General features: G+C 38.5%; 1 protein-coding gene across 2 annotated transcripts in view; it reads right to left on the minus strand.

Annotated features, from left to right (window-relative positions):
- LOC139763653 (cytosolic carboxypeptidase 2-like) overlaps positions 1-21,956 on the minus strand; it is a 112,051-nt gene that overhangs the window by 83,281 nt on the left and 6,814 nt on the right. The window contains exons 1-2 of one of the 2 annotated variants that reach the window (XM_071689943.1): positions 21,517-21,948; positions 12,424-12,487 (exon numbers count right to left, since the gene is read on the minus strand). The gene's annotated coding sequence lies outside the window, so the exon portion shown is untranslated. Of the gene's footprint in view, positions 1-12,423; positions 12,488-21,516; positions 21,949-21,956 lie in introns of those variants that run through there. The other variant, XM_071689952.1, reaches the window with a different exon arrangement.

Below are 21,956 nucleotides of genomic sequence, written 5' to 3' on the forward strand. Positions count from 1 at the left end.
GGCACATGGAGAGAATGAGTGAGGAAAGATTGACCAAGAGGATATATGTGTCGGAGGTGGAGGGAACGAGGAGAAGTGGGAGACCAAATTGGAGGTGGAAAGATGGAGTGAAAAAGATTTTGAGTGATCGGGGCCTGAACATGCAGGAGGGTGAAAGGCGGGCAAGGAATAGAGTGAATTGGATCGATGTGGTATACCGGGGTTGACGTGCGGTCAGTGGATTGAATCAGGGCATGTGAAGCGTCTGGGGTAAACCATGGAAAGTTGTGTGGGGCCTGGATGTGGAAAGGGAGCTGTGGTTTCGGGCATTATTGCATGACAGCTAGAGACTGAGTGTGAAAATATGGGGCCTTTGTTGTCTTTTCCTAGCGCTACCTCGCACACATGGGGGAGGAGGGGGATGGTATTCCATGTGTGGCGAGGTGGCGATGGAAATGAATAAAGGCAGACAGTGTGAATTGTGTGCATGGGTATATATGTATGTGTCTGTGTGTGTATATATATATGTGTACATTGAGATGTATAGGTATGTATATTTGCGTGTGTGGACGTGGTTGGGCCATTTCTTTCGTCTGTTTCCTTGCGCTACCTCGCAAACGCGGGAGACAGCGACAAAGCAAAATAAATGAAAATATATATATATATATATATATATATATATATATATATATATATATATATATATATATATATATATATATATTACCTCTACTTAACAGCTATTTTATCTGACATAATCATCTACAATAACTAATAAATATCTGTGAAATACCTGCAGTATGATACTTCACAGCTCTCATTCATTCACTGAACCCTGATAAAAAAAAAAGTTAGACAAGAAGTGGACGAACCAATAGGCCAAACTGCACCCACATCGCGTTAGAGTTAGGTAACGAATAACTTAAAAGTTACATTTCCCCTGACGAATCGCCTGCAACCCTCTCCAACCACACACCCCTGGAACTATGGGCTGACTTATAAATGGCCTGAATTCCATCAGGTATCCAATATCTGATCAAGGGGTGTGGGCAAGAGAAGGGGAGGGGGCGTATTATGAACTTTCAAGGGGAAGGGTGGAGAATGAAGGATTAAGCACAAAGATAATAATGAAAAGCTCAAATTAAGACTGGTATTTAAAGCACAACACTGTCTCTTTGAGAAGTTTGTGTTTTTGTGTTATAAGGGTGTTAAGCTCAATGACGTGCTAATATTAGCCAAAATTTCACACACAAAAAAATCATAAAACTTGTACAGAGCAGTTCGAGACTGGCGGCCAGCTTTATATACATTCACGATAACATAAACTAACTGACAGGAATAATCAAGTAAGTTTAGCTCGATGAAACAAATCTATATGCTTTTGTGGGTGGAGAATATTTCATTATAAACTTATGTCACCGTTTTAAAAAAGTAATGAAACTAAAACAATTAAATATTAATATATCTATTTTTCATTTCGAGGGATTAGGTGTTAGAATAATTGTATGAATATATTAATCAGTGAGTTTATTCCACACTGTGTAGCTCACGGAATGGAAGCGATTCTCCCCAGTGGATACGCCCTTGAATGCCTACCATGTAAATCTTTAAACCTGGTTTAAACCGATTTTGTACAGCTATCAATCATGAACACACAACAACGGACACAGTCCGCGGCCAAAAAATGTTTTTTACCTGACAATACGAGAGATGCCATTGATACCGACAATACAAGCTTGAACGCAGGACACTCCCGTTGGTGCGTTCATACGCCCGCTTATGAGACCATACTGCAAAGCTTTTTAAAAAACTCAATTACAGTTGTCCACATTATCAATGTCTTTTCAAAGTAATTATCTAATTTCATACATCTTATACCTGATGCCTGATCCACACGCGTTCTCAATAAATGTATAAAATTCCTCATAGCTAACGTACCCAGATTCAACTATCCCCCATTATCTAATTTCAAACATGAAAAAAAAGAAGAAATGGTATCTTGATAACTCCTTCCCATAAATACGTGAAGACTGATTTCCATACCAGAGAAGGTTCTGTTTATTTGTAGACACGGACGAAGTTCCCGGGCGCACCTCAACTGACCACACAGTCGCCTATCATTCACCCATTTCCTCGGCAGGACAGAAATTGTTGGCTGCTGGGGTGATATATTTTCGGAGAACATTATACTGTATTTTGTCTATATCATAAAAAGCCGGATTGTAGGAGCTAGCAGGCGAAGGCCCGGAGGGCCCGAATCTATTGAAAATTCAAATATCATCCAGAACAGAATAAATCCAGACAAATCTGATGATCCGTAAAATCACTGAATTCTGTTCCAATCATCTGTAATCCGATTACGAATACCTACAAAGGGACTGACCCTTTCTTTGAATAACCAGATTGCAGAGAGCCTCCAGGAGGGTATATATATATATATATATATATATATATATATATATATATATATATATATATATATATATATATATATATATATATTCCTATGAGTCCACGGGGAAAATGAAACACGATAAGTTCCCAAGTACACTTTCGTGTAATAATCACATCGTCAGGGGAGACACAAGAGAGAAATAAAAGTCAGTGGTATACATCGAAGAGACGAAGCTAGGACGTCATTTGGTAAACATGTGATTGGACACGTATCAATTGTTCTGGTGTTCAGGCAGTGTTGAATTTTCCAGTCAAAATACTGGTGTAGGTATCATACACCTAGTACCCTGGTACACATATGCTAGCTTCAACTGGATTCTCGGTAAACGAAGAACTTGGCCTAGTATTTATATCATTTACAAGGAATGCAACAAGAACGGACAGCCAGAAGACAGGAATCCCCAGCATGTGGGTTTCTCCTTGTTCAAAAGACGTATGATGAGATCAGGTAAGGATGTGGTATAAGATATGGTTCACTAGGCTACATGCATCCGATATTTGCCACACAGGGCGGATGGGGATATAAACGAAGGCTATCCTTTCTCGAGATCCTTCTCCATACTCACGCCGCAGGCTTGTGTCATCCTTTCTTATCTTATATCCAGCGGTATTAGGTAATCCATGACCCACTGGTTCCTTCCGTAAGGCGAGGTAGTTTAACTCCGTGTCTCCTTCAGAGAGGTGCGTGAGAGGAGAAGATACGATGCGGATTATCTATTTCAGTCTTTCCTTCATCCGCTTCTCGTCAAGTTACGAGCTAGTTCATCCCAACGTTGAACAATGTTCTAAGGGAAGGAAGGTTTACGCATTACCTGTAGTGAATGGGAACTAGATTTGGCAAGGGCGTCAAGCGGACGATTGGATCGAGGCGGCACTCAGTGTTGGGTACCAGATCGTCTTTAAGGGATGCGAAAAATGGCAAGTTTAGGTACACTGTACATTTATATCAACCATCGAAGCATGTGCTCTTTCCTATGCTAGTTTCAATCATAATACCTACAATAACAATTCCCGGGTCTTTAGTTCTCATACAAGATTTTATTTCACTTTATAGATATGGTTAACAGCAATTTCGGGATAGGGTAGTCATCTCAACAATATTCCTCTATAAATGAAAATTATTAGTTCTCCATTTTTTTCTACACCAGGAATTAATAAACCAAATCATGAAGCCCACTTATATTTTCTGAATTTCATATTATCTGATTCTATGGGAATATCTCACTCCTAAAATCTTAATCAACCATGATCCATCATACTTTTCAAGTACATACGAGACATATTTAGTAAAGAAAAAAAATGTGTATCTTCTCTTTACAAGATTGACGATATCAGAATTCTTTCCAGACCCACACCTCTGTATCCTTCCCCTGTTAATAAAGTTCATTCTATTTACACTTTCCACTCACGTACCTACAACAGGCTACGCTACTAGGTCACTCAACCTATGTTGCACACTCGAACATTCTTTTTTCCTCTATGGACTTTCAATGTTCTATAGACCTGGTTCAACATTCATGCCTTTCTAAACACCTGCCTTCAAGGCTACACAATCCTGGGGTCCAAAGAGCATATCTAACGGATCCATGAGCATATTTTGACATCATACGTTGAACAGAGGCACGAATGTCCCGCAACTGTTCTCAGGTTTCAGGACCCTGGTACACTTCTGGGAAGTGTATTTGCTCCGAAACACTCTATATAACTCTACGAGCCACTTGTAGTCAATTCTTGCTAGAAAGTAGCTTATCTTATGACGTTATAAACACATGGGTATATCATACCATAAGGGAGAAGACAGAACGGCTAGTCTGTCTGCTGGTTTCATGCAGGCGAGTTCCACAAGAAGGAAGAACTCATGAAAACATTTACTACATACTGACTTTAAGCGCCTTACTTTTACACCAGCGTCAGCACGAACAATCAGGAACGCTTCCTGTCTCCTTTCACCGCACCAGAAAGTTTGCTGAGAACTTGTTTTAGACAACTCCAGTGTTGATAGCCGGGCCAGAGAGAGAATCTTAAAAAAAAGTACTTTTCCACGGGAGACACCAACTTGAAAATAAATCATAACTTTAAAGGTAACTTGACAAAAGTATCATCGTTAATTCCCACCATAATGACAAAGTTATTCGACATTTTACAAGATATGAAGCATCTTTTTCCAGTTACTTTTCCCCCTGTTTATGGATGGTTCACACTTTTTCTTTATAGTTTCAGGTCATCAAACCTCATACACACAGGAAACTATACACTAAATACATTCATAAGATTAACGAAACAAGAACCATCTTACCTTAACCGATTTCTTAAATCATATTTTTCATAAAAAAAAAAAAAAATCGAGTTAACTTGTTTTTAAGATACTACGAATTCGAAGGTTTTCAGCAAATGGATCTTAAGAAACCGTCTATGCTGACCGCCTTAACTGTTATTACCACAGCTCTGCCCCGCCGACGTAAGCAATTTATTAAGAATTCAAAAGTGTGCGTCGAGTTTGGGGTAGTTCATAATTCTTTCTCGAAAGTTTTTAAACTCACATTTTCCCTCAAGTTGAAGCTTCCCACTCTTGTGGTTTCTCGGACCATCGTAAGAAATTCCATGAGATACGCGAGAAGGTATTTCTCTGAAGATATATATATATATATATATATATATATATATATATATATATATATATATATATATATATATATATATATATATATATCTTTTTTCTTTTAAACTATTCGCCATTTCCCGCGTTAGCGAGGTAGCGTTAAGAACAGAGGACTGGGCCTTTTTTGGAATATCCTCACCTGGCCCCCTCTGTTCCTTCTTTTGGAAAATGAAAAAAAAAACGAGAGGGGAGGATTTCCAGCCCCCCGCTCCCATATATATATATATATATATATATATATATATATATATATATATATATATATATATATACATATATAACTGCTGTTTCAAACGTCATCATGGCCACATAGGGGGTAAAGTTAGATCTCACAGAGTTTCCCGAAAATGATTAATTCAAGAGCATTTGTGTTACCGCGACTGCAACATGTAAGAAGAGTACAGGGAAATAATCAAAATCACCTGCCTCCTGATACCAAAAACGTAAAGGCATGTTTGATGACGTTGCTCTGAAAAACCGTAACTATGCAAATAAATTGATCGCAGGAATACAATCCAAGCCATATATGGAAGTTATTTAATCTAAAAGTCCCTCCATTTTTATTTTTGTCTTCCCTCTAATTTTTCGTACTTTTAGCACCTGCAAAGAGTTCTCTTGGCTAATGCTTAAAAACGACTGGCAGAATAGCTAGTGAACTGACATGGGTTACATGACTGCAAATACCTTCTCAGCATTTTATAGTCGCTTCTGAGTACAAGCCCCTGTGGAGGTCGCTTCTCAACTCTCTACATGAGTATTTCTTTATTTTCTCAACATAAATAACAAGTCCTGAGGCAATCATCCGTTCAGCAATATCTACAATTTTCACAAATTCACACCATACACTCGGTTCTTCTTACAATTTCCTGTATACAATGTTAGTTCCTAAAACTTAAACGACAAGGAAATCCACACTATTCTCGATTGCTTAGGTTGCTGAGCCTAAATCACTGATGTAGTCCCCTCATTAACTATCCTTCATCTAATTTTGGGTGGACTATGTCAACTTTCACATAACAGGACAAGAAACTAATGATTTTTTTTTTTCAACTGGGTGTAACTAATCCTAGACGGAACCGAATGTAAATTAATATGCCCTGGAGAGTATTGGATTTTCATTTCCACTTCACATTATTTCTCCTAACCAATAAAAAAGGAAAAACTGTTTTCGTCTTTGTAAAAATCTACTTATATATATATTTTTTTCTTTTTCTTTCAAACTATTCGCCATTTCCCGCATTAGCGAGGTAGCATTAAGAACAGAGGACTGGGCCTTTGAGGGAATACCCTCACCTGGCCCAATTCTCTGTTCCTTCTTTTGGAAAATTAAAAAAAACCGAGAGGGGAGGATTTCCAGCCCCCCGCTCCCTCCCCTTTTAGTCGCCTTCTACGACACGCAGGGAATACGTGGGAAGTATTCTTAATCCCCTATATATATATATATATATATATATATATATATATATATATATATATATATATATATATATATATATATACTTATTCGCTGCCTCCCGCGTTAGCGAGGTAGCGCAAGGAAAGACGAAAGAATGGCCCAACCCACCCACATACACGTTTATACATACACGTCCACACACGCACATATACATACTTATACATTTCAACGAATACATACATATACATACACAGACATTTACACAAGTACTTATTCATACTTGCTGCCTTCATCAAATTCGTAAACATGTGATTGCCAAGACAATCACATGTTTACCGAATGGCGTCCTAGCTTCGTCTCTTCGATGTATATCAACTGACTGGTATATTTCTCTTGCCTCCCCTGATGATGTGATTATTACACGAAAGTGCACTTGGGAACTTATCGTGTTTCATTTTCCCCGTGGACTCATAGGAATATATATATATATATATATATATATATATATATATATATATATATATATATATATATATATACCATAAGGGATTGTCCGGTTTTGGACAATCGCATGTTTACCAAATGGCGTCCTAGCTTCGTCTCTACGATGTATATCAACTGACTGTTATATTTCTCTCTTGTGTCTCCCCTGATGATGTGATTATTACACGAAAGTGCACTTGGGAACTTTTCGTGTTTCATTTTCCCCGTGGACTCATAGGAATATCTTGATCACGCGCAAAATTGTGATCCTTTCCAATATATATATATATATATATATATATATATATATATATATATATATATATATATATATATATATATATATATGCCTCCAATTAGCTAATTGTCTTACTTTATCCTCAACGCTTGATTAGACCAAAAGTTATAATCTATATTCTGTATCTGAACAAAACATCACATGCACCAGATAACACTGCAGTCTCTACGTACAGGTAGAAAACATACGTCTTCATTCTTTCAGAATTATTTCAGTTCTTACACTTATATACAGTAACATACTATTTGACAACACTGGCAATCACATTTAACTGCATCTTGCATATGAATATTTAAAAGAACTTGCGAAATTACGGAGGAAAATAAGCGTTTTGAACGTTTTCATATCATATTTACATACGCATTCAGACCATTATGAAAATAGCGTAATTTTAAGTGAATAAAATGATATTGCAACTCTTCTTAGCAAAATTTAGGATCTAATGCAAATAAACAAAGCACAGCAGCTGTCACCTAATATCATTATTATCATACATTATTTTTTTTTTCTATTCAGAACAAGGAGGTAATCTTATCACCCACTCGAACCCCTGAGAAGCAAAATGGCATGACACTCATCACAGCCATATGTTAAATGCCCCTATCTTGCAATCCACCCATAACTACTGCTAGCAAGAAATATTCTTATATTACACCGTACTGTCTGTCTACAACTCTAACTCAAGACGAGAATCCATCCTTCCGGAACAGTGACCCGAGGAAATTAAGGCAATAATTACATGTTACCTTTGTGATTGAGGCTAAGTCGCAAATTGTCCAAGTTACCCCCTCCCTTCTTAATGGACGCTGCAGCTCATCAACAGCAGTGATATGGGGTCTGACTTAAACTAATTAAAAGGTGGAAATGTTGGTATCAATGAACCCAGGACCTAATCACAAGATATAAGTGAATGCATGCATTACTCTCAACCTTTACACCCAGGGAGCATCTCCCGGTCACAAAGAGACAGCACAAGCAGGGCCTGACTTACAGCTCAAAGGAAGAATCGACTGCCCGGCCTGCATACTACTTTTAAATCTACCCTACGCAACATGAAACCCAACTAACCTTCGCTTCCTTCATCGTCCTGCCAACAAGACGACACCAGCCACCACAGTGGATATCAGTTTGCCTAAAGATAGAAAAAAAAAAAAGTCCGGAAAAGTTGCAAATAAAAATGTTTAAGGGGATACACTTTTAAAATCTTAACAATGAAAAGTTGGTTTTCTGTAACCAAAATATCTTAAAGCAACAAACTTTGTTCTTTAATGATAAAGTTGCTCTCGTATTTTTGAGTTTTAGAATAAAACGTGTCAGTAAACTGCTCCACCCGGCAACTTGTGCGATGTGCTAGTACACTGGCAAATGTTTGGGCCGCAATTTCCAGCTGATGTATGGTTCCATACCTTATCCAGAGATGTTACCAGCAACCTTACAATACCGCTGGGGAAAAAAATATAACGCATCACAGTCACCCGTAAAAATCTCACGATAGCGTTAATTGCGTTATCAAGACGGAGCCAAACGTTACAAGGTAGATGTTGAGATCAGTGTTGTATAAAAGAAACAATTTGCCGTATATGTTTGTATGCCATACATATGTTTGTATTGGTATGAAAACAGCGTTATTCTTCATAAAATAATATGTAAATAGTGTTATGTGTGTATGTGTGCGAAAATAGGAATATATATATATATATATATATATATATATATATATATATATATATATATATATTTTGCTTTGTCGCTGTCTCCCGCATTTGCGATGTAGCGCAAGGAAACAGAAGAAAGAAATGGCCCAACCCACCCCCATACACATGTATATACACACACGTCCACACACGCAAATATACATACCTATACATCTCAATGTACACATATATATACACACACACACACATACATATATACCCATGCACACAATTCACACTGTCTGCCTTTATTCATTCCCATCGCCACCTCGCCACACATGGAATACCATCCCCCTCCCCCCTCATGTGTGCGAGGTAGCGCTAGGAAAAGACAACAAAGGCCCCATTCGTTCACACTCAGTCTCTAGCTGTCATGCAATAATGCCCGAAACCACAGCTCCCTTTCCACATCCAGGCCCCACACAACTTTCCATGGTTTACCCCAGACGCTTCACATGCCCTGATTCAATCCACTGACAGCACGTCAACCCCGGTATACCACATCGATCCAAATCACTCTATTCCTTGCCAGCCTTTCACCCTCCTGCATGTTCAGGCCCCGATCACTCAAAATCTTTTTCACTCCATCTTTCCACCTCCAATTTGGTATCCCACTTCTCTTTCCCTCCACCTCCGACACATATATCCTCTTGGTCAATCTTTCCTCACTCATTCTCTCCATGTGCCCAAACCATTTCAAAACACCCTCTTCTGCTCTCTCAACCACGCTCTTTTTATTTCCACACATCTCTCTTACCCTTACATTACTTACTCGATCAAACCACCTCACACCACACATTGTCCTCAAACATCTCATTTCCAGCACATCCACCCTCCTGCGAACAACTCTATCCATAGCCCACGCCTCGCAACCATACAACATTGTTGGAACCACTCTTCCTTCAAACATACCCATTTTTGCTTTCCGAGATAATGTTCTCGACTTCCACACATTCTTCAAGGCTCCCAGGATTTTCGCCCCCTCCCCCACCCTATGATTCACTTCTGCTTCCATGGTTCCATCCGCTGCCAGATCCACTCCCACATATCTAAAACACTTTACTTCCTCCAGTTTTTCTCCATTCAAACGTACCTCCCAATTGACTTGACCCTCAACCCTACTGTACCTAATAACCTTGCTCTTATTCACATTTACTCTTAACTTTCTTCTTTCACACACTTTACCAAACTCAGTCACCAGCTTCTGCAGTTTCTCACATGAATCAGCCACCAGCGCTGTATCATCAGCGAACAACAACTGACTCACTTCCCAAGCTCTCTCATCCACAACAGACTTCATACTTGCCCCTTTCCAAAACTCTTGCATTCACCTCCCTAACAACCCCATCCATAAACAAATTAAACAACCATGGAGACATCACACACCCCTGCCGCAAACCTACATTCACTGAGAACCAATCACTTTCCTCTCCTCCTACACGTACACATGCCTTACATCCTCGATAAAAACTTTTCACTGCTTCTAACAACTTGCCCCCCACACCATATATTCTTAATACCTTCCACAGAGCATCTCTATCAACTCTATCATATGCCTTCTCCAGATCCATAAATGCTACATACAAATCCATTTGCTTTTCTAAGTATTTCTCACATACATTCTTCAAAGCAAACACCTGATCCACACATCCTCTACCACTTCTCAAACCACACTGCTCTTCCCCAATCTGAGCTCTGTACATGCCTTCACCCTCTCAATCAATACCCTCCCATATAATTTACCAGGAATACTCAACAAACTTATACCTCTGTAATTTGAGCACTCACTCTTATCCCCTTTGCCTTTGTACAATGGCACTATGCACGCATTCAGCCGATCCTCAGGCACCTCACCATGAGTCATACATACATTAAACAACCTTACCAACCAGTCAACAAGACAGTCACCCCCTTTTTTAATAAATTCCACTGCAATACCATCCAAACCTGCTGCCTTGCCGGCTTTCATCTTCCGCAAAGCTTTTACTACCTCTTCTCTGTTTACCAAATCATTTTCCCTAACCCTCTCACTTTGCACACCACCTCGACCAAGACACCCTATATCTGCCACTCTATCATCAAACACATTCAACAAACCTTCAAAATACTCACTCCATCTCCTTCTCACATCACCACTACTTGTTATCACCTCCCCATTAGCGCCCTTCACTGAAGTTCCCATTTGCTCCCTTGTCTTACGCACTTTATTTACCTCCTTCCAGAACATCTTTTTATTCTCCCTAAAATTTACTGATACTCTCTCACCCCAACTCTCATTTGCCCTCTTTTTCACCTCTTGCACCTTTTTCTTGACCTCCTGTCTCTTTCTTTTATACATCTCCCACTCAATTGCATTTTCCCTGCAAAAATCGTCCAAATGCCTCTCTCTTCTCTTTCACTAATAATCTTATATATATATATATATATATAATATTATTTTATATAATGCCTCCAATTAGCTAATTGTCTTACTTTATCCTCAACGCTTGATTAGACCAAAAGTTATAATCTATATTCTGTATCTGAACAAAACATCACATGCACCAGATAACACTGCAGTCTCTACGTACAGGTAGAAAACATACGTCTTCATTCTTTCAGAATTATTTCAGTTCTTACACTTATATACAGTAACATACTATTTGACAACACTGGCAATCACATTTAACTGCATCTTGCATATGAATATTTAAAAGAACTTGCGAAATTACGGAGGAAAATAAGCGTTTTGAACGTTTTCATATCATATTTACATACGCATTCAGACCATTATGAAAATAGCGTAATTTTAAGTGAATGATATTGCAACTCTTCTTAGCAAAATTTAGAATCTAATGCAAATAAACAAAGCACAGCAGCTGTCACCTAATATCATTATTATCATACATTATTTTTTTTTTCTATTCAGAACAAGGAGGTAATCTTATCACCCACTCGAACCCCTGAGAAGCAAAATGGCATGACACTCATCACAGCCATATGTTAAATGCCCCTATCTTGCAATCCACCCATAACTACTGCTAGCAAGAAATATTCTTATATTACACCGTACTGTCTGTCTACAACTCTAACTCAAGACGAGAATCCATCCTTCCGGAACAGTGACCCGAGGAAATTAAGGCAATAATTACATGTTACCTTTGTGATTGAGGCTAAGTCGCAAATTGTCCAAGTTACCCCCTCCCTTCTTAATGGACGCTGCAGCTCATCAACAGCAGTGATATGGGGTCTGACTTAAACTAATTAAAAGGTGGAAATGTTGGTATTAATGAACCCAGGACCTAATCACAAGATATAAGTGAATGCATGCATTACTCTCAACCTTTACACCCAGGGAGCATCTCCCGGTCACAAAGAGACAGCACAAGCAGGGCCTGACTTACAGCTCAAAGGAAGAATCGACTGCCCGGCCTGCATACTACTTTTAAATCTACCCTACGCAACATGAAACCCAACTAACCTTCGCTTCCTTCATCGTCCTGCCAACAAGACGACACCAGCCACCACAGTGGATATCAGTTTGCCTAAAGATAGAAAAAAAAAAAAAGTCCGGAAAAGTTGCAAATAAAAATGTTTAAGGGGATACACTTTTAAAATCTTAACAATGAAAAGTTGGTTTTCTGTAACCAAAATATCTTAAAGCAACAAACTTTGTTCTTTAATGATAAAGTTGCTCTCGTATTTTTGAGTTTTAGAATAAAACGTGTCAGTAAACTGCTCCACCCGGCAACTTGTGCGATGTGCTAGTACACTGGCAAATGTTTGGGCCGCAATTTCCAGCTGATGTATGGTTCCATACCTTATCCAGAGATGTTACCAGCAACCTTACAATACCGCTGGGGAAAAAAATATAACGCATCACAGTCACCCGTAAAAATCTCACGATAGCGTTAATTGCGTTATCAAGACGGAGCCAAACGTTACAAGGTAGATGTTGAGATCAGTGTTGTATAAAAGAAACAATTTGCCGTATATGTTTGTATGCCATACATATGTTTGTATTGGTATGAAAACAGCGTTATTCTTCATAAAATAATATGTAAATAGTGTTATGTGTGTATGTGTGCGAAAATAGGAATATATATATATATATATATATATATATATATATATATATTTTGCTTTGTCGCTGTCTCCCGCATTTGCGATGTAGCGCAAGGAAACAGAAGAAAGAAATGGCCCAACCCACCCCCATACACATGTATATACACACACGTCCACACACGCAAATATACATACCTATACATCTCAATGTACACATATATATACACACACACACACATACATATATACCCATGCACACAATTCACACTGTCTGCCTTTATTCATTCCCATCGCCACCTCGCCACACATGGAATACCATCCCCCTCCCCCCTCATGTGTGCGAGGTAGCGCTAGGAAAAGACAACAAAGGCCCCATTCGTTCACACTCAGTCTCTAGCTGTCATGCAATAATGCCCGAAACCACAGCTCCCTTTCCACATCCAGGCCCCACACAACTTTCCATGGTTTACCCCAGACGCTTCACATGCCCTGATTCAATCCACTGACAGCACGTCAACCCCGGTATACCACATCGATCCAAATCACTCTATTCCTTGCCCGCCTTTCACCCTCCTGCATGTTCAGGCCCCGATCACTCAAAATCTTTTTCACTCCATCTTTCCACCTCCAATTTGGTATCCCACTTCTCTTTCCCTCCACCTCCGACACATATATCCTCTTGGTCAATCTTTCCTCACTCATTCTCTCCATGTGCCCAAACCATTTCAAAACACCCTCTTCTGCTCTCTCAACCACGCTCTTTTTATTTCCACACATCTCTCTTACCCTTACATTACTTACTCGATCAAACCACCTCACACCACACATTGTCCTCAAACATCTCATTTCCAGCACATCCACCCTCCTGCGAACAACTCTATCCATAGCCCACGCCTCGCAACCATACAACATTGTTGGAACCACTCTTCCTTCAAACATACCCATTTTTGCTTTCCGAGATAATGTTCTCGACTTCCACACATTCTTCAAGGCTCCCAGGATTTTCGCCCCCTCCCCCACCCTATGATTCACTTCTGCTTCCATGGTTCCATCCGCTGCCAGATCCACTCCCAGATATCTAAAACACTTTACTTCCTCCAGTTTTTCTCCATTCAAACGTACCTCCCAATTGACTTGACCCTCAACCCTACTGTACCTAATAACCTTGCTCTTATTCACATTTACTCTTAACTTTCTTCTTTCACACACTTTACCAAACTCAGTCACCAGCTTCTGCAGTTTCTCACATGAATCAGCCACCAGCGCTGTATCATCAGCGAACAACAACTGACTCACTTCCCAAGCTCTCTCATCCACAACAGACTTCATACTTGCCCCTTTCCAAAACTCTTGCATTCACCTCCCTAACAACCCCATCCATAAACAAATTAAACAACCATGGAGACATCACACACCCCTGCCGCAAACCTACATTCACTGAGAACCAATCACTTTCCTCTCCTCCTACACGTACACATGCCTTACATCCTCGATAAAAACTTTTCACTGCTTCTAACAACTTGCCCCCCACACCATATATTCTTAATACCTTCCACAGAGCATCTCTATCAACTCTATCATATGCCTTCTCCAGATCCATAAATGCTACATACAAATCCATTTGCTTTTCTAAGTATTTCTCACATACATTCTTCAAAGCAAACACCTGATCCACACATCCTCTACCACTTCTCAAACCACACTGCTCTTCCCCAATCTGAGCTCTGTACATGCCTTCACCCTCTCAATCAATACCCTCCCATATAATTTACCAGGAATACTCAACAAACTTATACCTCTGTAATTTGAGCACTCACTCTTATCCCCTTTGCCTTTGTACAATGGCACTATGCACGCATTCAGCCGATCCTCAGGCACCTCACCATGAGTCATACATACATTAAACAACCTTACCAACCAGTCAACAAGACAGTCACCCCCTTTTTTAATAAATTCCACTGCAATACCATCCAAACCTGCTGCCTTGCCGGCTTTCATCTTCCGCAAAGCTTTTACTACCTCTTCTCTGTTTACCAAATCATTTTCCCTAACCCTCTCACTTTGCACACCACCTCGACCAAGACACCCTATATCTGCCACTCTATCATCAAACACATTCAACAAACCTTCAAAATACTCACTCCATCTCCTTCTCACATCACCACTACTTGTTATCACCTCCCCATTAGCGCCCTTCACTGAAGTTCCCATTTGCTCCCTTGTCTTACGCACTTTATTTACCTCCTTCCAGAACATCTTTTTATTCTCCCTAAAATTTACTGATACTCTCTCACCCCAACTCTCATTTGCCCTCTTTTTCACCTCTTGCACCTTTTTCTTGACCTCCTGTCTCTTTCTTTTATACATCTCCCACTCAATTGCATTTTCCCTGCAAAAATCGTCCAAATGCCTCTCTCTTCTCTTTCACTAATAATCTTATATATATATATATATATATATATATATATATATATATAGAGTGAATTGGATCGATGTGGTATACTGGGGTCGACGTGCTGTCAATGGATTGAATCAGGGCATGTGAAGCGTCTGGGGTAAACCATGTAAAGTTCGGTGGGGCCTGGATGTGGAAAGGGAGCTGTGGTTTCGGGCATTATTACATGACAGCTAGAGACTGAGTGTGAACGAATGAGGCCTTTGTTGTCTTTTCCCAGCGCTACCTTGCATACATGAGGGGGATGTTATTCCATGTGTGGCGAGGTGGCGATAGGAATAAATAAAGGCAGACAGTAGAATTATGTACATGTGTATATATGTATATGTCCGTGTGTGTATATATATGTGTACATTGAGATGTATAGGTATGTATATTTGCGTGTGTGGACGTGTATGTATATACATGTGCATGGGGGTGGGTTGGGCCATTTCTTTCGTCCGTTTCCTTGCGCTACCTCGCAAACGCGAGAGACAGCGACAAATATTATTATTTATATATATATATATATATATATATATATATATATATATATATATATATATATATATATTTTATTTATCTATTCATTTATTTTGCTATGTCGCTGTCTCCCGCGTTTGCGAGGTAGCGCAAGGAAACAGACGCGTGTGGGTCATATGGGAATAATCATAAAATGTGTAATGTGCTTAGATGTATGTATTCCGAAATTACACACAGGAAAAATACCTATTCATCGTCTACTTACATAAAGTACCGTAGGCTCGGCCGCCCTTCTCGGTCAACTCAATACTGCCCCACACTTGGGTACTTTCTTCAAAAACATATGATACAGATATATTCCGTAAGGCAAAATATGTTTCTTTTCTCTTTTGCCCAGAGTGTGTCATTTAAAACGCACGTCGCAGTTTTGAGGTTTACAACACACACACACACACACACACACACATATATATATATATATATATATATATATATATATATATATATATATATATATATAGGGGATAGGGGAGAAAGAATACTTCCCACGTATTCCCTGCGTGTCGTAGAAGGCGACTAAAAGGGAAGGGAGCGGGGGGCTGGAAATCCTCCCCTCTCAATTTTTTTTTCTTTTTTATTTTCCAAAAGAAGGAACAGAGAAGGGGGCCTGGTGAGGATATTCCCTAAAAGGCCCAGTCCTCTGTTCTTAACGCTACCTCGCTAATGCGGGAAATGGCGAATAGTATGAAAGAAAGAAAAGATATATATATATATATATATTTTTTTTTTTTTTTTTCTATGCTTTCTCGCTGTCTCCCGCGTTAGCGAGGTAGTGCAAGGAAACAGGCGAAAGAATGGCCCAACCCACCCACATACACATGTACATACATACACGTGCCTTTGTTCATTCCCATCGCCACCCCGCCACACATGGAATGACACCCCCCTTCCTCCCCGCACGCGTGCGAGGTAGCGCTGGGAAAAAACAAAGGCCACATTCGTTCACACTCATTCTCTAGCTGCCATGTATAATGCACCAAAACCACAGCTCCCTTTCCACATCCAGGCCCCACACAACTTTCCAAGGAGATGGAAGAATGGATCAAAAAAGATTTTGTGATCGGAGCCTGAACATATAGGAAGGTGAAAGGCGTACACAGGATAGTCGACTGAAACCAGAGCATGTGAAACGTCTGGGGTAAAGTTAGGGAGCTGAAAAAGAGGGTAAATGAGAGGTGGGGTAAGCGAACATCAGTAAACTTTAGGGAGAATAAAAAGGTATTCTGGAAGGAGGTTACTAATGTGAGAAAAACAAGTAACATGAGGACAAATGGGAGCATCAGTGAAGGGGGTAAATGAGGAAGTGTTACCAAGTAGAGATGATGTGAAGAGAAAATGGAGTGAGTATTCTGAAGGACTTTGATGTTTGATGATAAGGGTGTTTGGTGTGGGATGGTATGCGAAGTGAGAAAATCATGGAGAGTGTTTTGGTAAAGAGAGAAGAGACGGTAAAAGCCTTGAGTATGATGAAAGGTGGCAAGGCGGCGGGAGTGGATGGTATTCATACACGGTCTGACTAGATACATTCCTGAATGTGTCATGAAGTACCTTAACCATAAAGATGCACTTTTGCCAGGGATTTATTCCTTGAACCTTGAGATCTAAGGACACAATCAATTTGTAGGCAGCAAGAAGAGAGTCATGTACACTTAGTGTTCAGTAGAGAAACTTAAGTATGGAGGTTTGGTCAGTGTACTGCAAGTGTTGACGATGGATTGATTATGAAAGGGTTATGTTAAGTGTACAGTGATTAAGAATATGATATGAAGAAATCTGAGGAATCATAAATCAGTTAAAGTAGTACACTGTGGCGGTGGTATGAGTGAGTGCTGAATAAACAATAAGATTTACAAGATGGCTGTATCAAAGTGGGATCAGTGGAAAAGGGCATATGGGTTACTACAAATAAGTTCAAAGAATAGCATGGTAGGTATATGAGCAAGGATGGAACAAATGTATGAAGAAATAAGATCTACTAAAACTATGGTGTCTAAACATTATGTATAGGACCCTGCTATATAGTGATTAATGGAATAAATAATTAATGTTCGTTAGCATTTTCTAAATTCTACACCCACTCACACTGTAGAAGAATTCAGAGGTACTGGTAAACTTATAAAACTGATAATGATCACCATACTTTCTCTCTGACTCTAAACAACCCTGCCTCAAACAGATGCTTTATTCTTCTCATGGTAGATTTAGTGCATCAGATGCTAAATGCAGAAGTCCATCTGCATTCCTGATGATGCCAAAGGAGAGGAATCTAATAATTTTGGGATTTCTTTATCAAATGTCAATCAGAAGGTTATGAGGAAAAGGTTAGTCATAGAAGAGCCCACTTTGATGGCCCCTCTACACATAACAGACACATATCTGGCAATCTTGGAAAACATTCAAATCTGTTATCAAAGGATGTTCAAAGCAGCTTTGAAAGTTAGTGTATTAACCAATGTTGTATAAGCAGGGATCATGCTGTGTGCCTGTAACAGCTTGGGAGTAATTCTATAATCTTCAGATAAACAGTTGTATGGTAATTTGGGGTCTTTATCCACACTGCTTATCATGGAATGCTCCTGATGGCCTACACAAAAAAAATCTGAGCACTGCAAGCTAAAAGCTTGGTAAAAATCTGAAAATCCTTGCTATAAATATGGTGGTCTTGGGTACAAGTAGTATAACCTGAGGAAAAAGGAAACTTACTTGCTTAGGGATAATACATTATTCATTAGACTGATATAATTAAAATGGGATTCTAATCAAGATTTCTGAATGAGATCACTGGTTATGGGATAGCTCAGCCTGTCTCTAATAATGATAAAAAGTTAGTCTTGGTGTTCTGGGGGTAAAAAGAATGAAACTGGTTAAAGTCGCAATATCCTTCAACCCCTCATTCTTGAATAAATACCTTTAGTAAGATATAAGTAACTACTTAGAGTTTTAGTAAACATGAACCACAGCTGACAGAGACCTAGGAACCTGGCTAACCTTTGTATATAAAATAGTTATTTTGTGCAAGCCACTTCAAAATTGTCTGTAACATCAGTACTTATCTCTGGAATCTAATTAAAGACACTCCTGCCTATCAGTTTTCAGTGAATGACACTACAGGTATGTAATCAACACCTTAAAAAAGGCAAGTAATCACACCCTACATGAAAGAAAGAGGGAGTAACTCTAGGAAGTTTAACTAAAATTATGTAATACCAAGAACAGAACAAATCAAGGAGTAATGCTTTCAGAATCTCTCCCACACTCTGCATTATTCAAAGTTTCTCTACATAGTTGTACTATAGTTACATTCATTAGTCCTTTGTTGCACAGCCTCACCCCTTCCATATGTAATTTCCCAGTCACCAAGTTTACTTCAGTAATCTTGTTACAATTCATTTTCTTTATAACTTTCTATGTCCACTTCTGAATTTCTCACATCCATCAAAATCACTTTCCCTTGTTCATCCAAAATGAGGACAATCTAGTCATAGTTCTAAATTCAACATTCATTCATGTTCTACATTAATTCCTTGTGCTCAATCGATTTCTTAAAATACTTTTCATAACTTGTAGTGTATCTTCTTCAATTTTCTGTCAAATGCTAACTATGCCTAGAGAATATTATTTTGTATACGCTCCTTAAAAAACTGAAATGAGTGTAATTCCAGAGACTCCAAAGTTAGAAAATGAGTTCAATATTTCTATCAAAAAAGAAAAAAATAATAGGGAGTCAATCCCATAATCTAAATGTAATGCTTTTATGTTTATAATTAAAATTACAGGGTTATCAGTCTACAACATGACAAGAAAGAGAACCAATCAAAACCTTTTTTAAGACAGAAATAATTCACCAAAACAAGTATGCAGAGCCTATGCATTAAAGAGACCATAAGCAAAACTTATAACCATTTCCATATGTCTAGATGACATTCCCTGTTCCTCCTAGTAAAACAGAAAGCACATTATCACACTGTCCTTGACTCTTTCTTTTTTCTTCTCATTCACACTCCACCCTTTCCTTCCATGACTGTCCTATAACCTCCACTATTACTCTGATTTCTCGCTATACACTATTTCAACTCAATATCAATCACATATGTTAATACAATTAAAGTGCCTGCTTTTTGTTACTAATTCATCTTATAAGAATGAATCTTTCTTATATCAGTATCACAAAGGGCTACAAAGAACCCACTAACTCTTACTACATTTACGGTTAATACTTTTTAAACTGTTAAACTCTGGGCTCCATTGCTACATTTACCTTTAAAACTCCTGACTTCTAAAACTTTGTATCTACCACACTTGCAAAGGTACCACTGTTCCATCTTGATCAACATTCTACATCTCTCATTTCTACAAAAGTTAATTTCATCTGGATTTTCACATCTTATCATGCAATCCTTTGGCATAAATTACAAATGTTTGGCTACCATCCCTACTGTTACTATACTACCTACATAAAATGTCAATCAGTTCACTGCTTCCCCTTTAACTTCAAACAAATCACCCAACTGCCAATTCTCATAAATGTACTTTTCTCTTTACAGATGCGATGCCCTTTAAAGACTAAGTGACTTTCCCTATAAGATCAAATAATAAGCACATCTCATAATCCTCTACTTTTCATTCAAACCAAGTTTAATTCTTTTGGAATGATGCATATGTTTTTTTCTGGCTGAAATCCTAACCAACATTCCTAGAGAAACTATGATTAACACAACCATATCATCAAATAATTTTTTCCAGTTCTCTCACTTTACTACTTTCTAATCATAGAATAAATTTTACATCCTACACTCAAGCAGAAATCATCTTATTATAATTACTTTGTGAAAATGCTTATGAACCTCAAACTCTCCTTTGGCATTTCCTAAAGTTTTACATTGTTTCAGAGGTCTAACTCTTTTTGTACAACTTTCTTTCTATCTCCTAAGTCTTGAATCCCTTAATTATTCCCAATCCCCAGATCAGACAAAAATCAAGTATGGTTTTCTTAATCTGTACTTTTAACATTCAACAAATCCTCAAATGCTTCCTTGAAGCTGCAAAAGATACATAAACTTTGATATATATGCTATATGATATATATTCGACTCTAACTACCACATGAAATACTCTGAACTATACAAATTTTTCATGAATATTTTTCTTTAAGCAAGAAAACATCAGTGAAACCAATTCAAACATTAAAGTTTTCTATTTGGTTGAAATTACTGATACAATTTAGCAAAAATGGATAAGAAATACATTCTTCATACTGAAATGGTTAAGAGAGTTACAGGGACTGAAGAAATATGAACAATGAATATTAACAAACTAAACAATGGAGAATGAGAAAAATGTACTATGAAATCATGCCCAGCATTATAATATAAATTAATAATATCATGATATCAATGACATTCAAGTCTTAACTTCCAACCATTAGCATTCTCCTTGCATCACTCCTGGAATTCAAATTATGGCATTGAATTCCAATATACAAAACTTCAAACAGATGTTAAGACCTATGTTAAACATGTTCAAACATCTTACCTTATTTCTCTAAATCTAATGGGAAGTTGTACTGCATCAATCCAATAAGGGAAGCCATCAAACTTGTGGTCCTAATCCATGTCTGTTGAGGGAGCAGGAGTATGCATGGTGTGTAGCTGTGCTGACAGCTGGTCAGGCACTGACACAATCCCTGCATGCTGCCCAGCAGCCCAATCAATAGGGCTTAGCCTGTGAGTTCAGGTAGTCACAGAAAATGGAAAAGCATTCATTTAGACTGGTATAGAAAATGGTGACAAGCTGGGAAAAGGATGACTACCTAAAACTAGATACTCACTTAATATGAATACAGCAAAGAGAAATAAGATAACATTGCTAAACTAGCAATTTCTTAAGCTGTAAATATCCTTAATTTTCATTATGAAGAAACTGGGTACCTCAAAATTAGTGACTACAGTATATGAAATGTGTCATCTCCATAT

This window comes from Panulirus ornatus, chromosome 3 (assembly GCF_036320965.1).
Source record: "Panulirus ornatus isolate Po-2019 chromosome 3, ASM3632096v1, whole genome shotgun sequence".
In the NCBI taxonomy this organism is placed as follows: domain Eukaryota; kingdom Metazoa; phylum Arthropoda; class Malacostraca; order Decapoda; family Palinuridae; genus Panulirus; species Panulirus ornatus.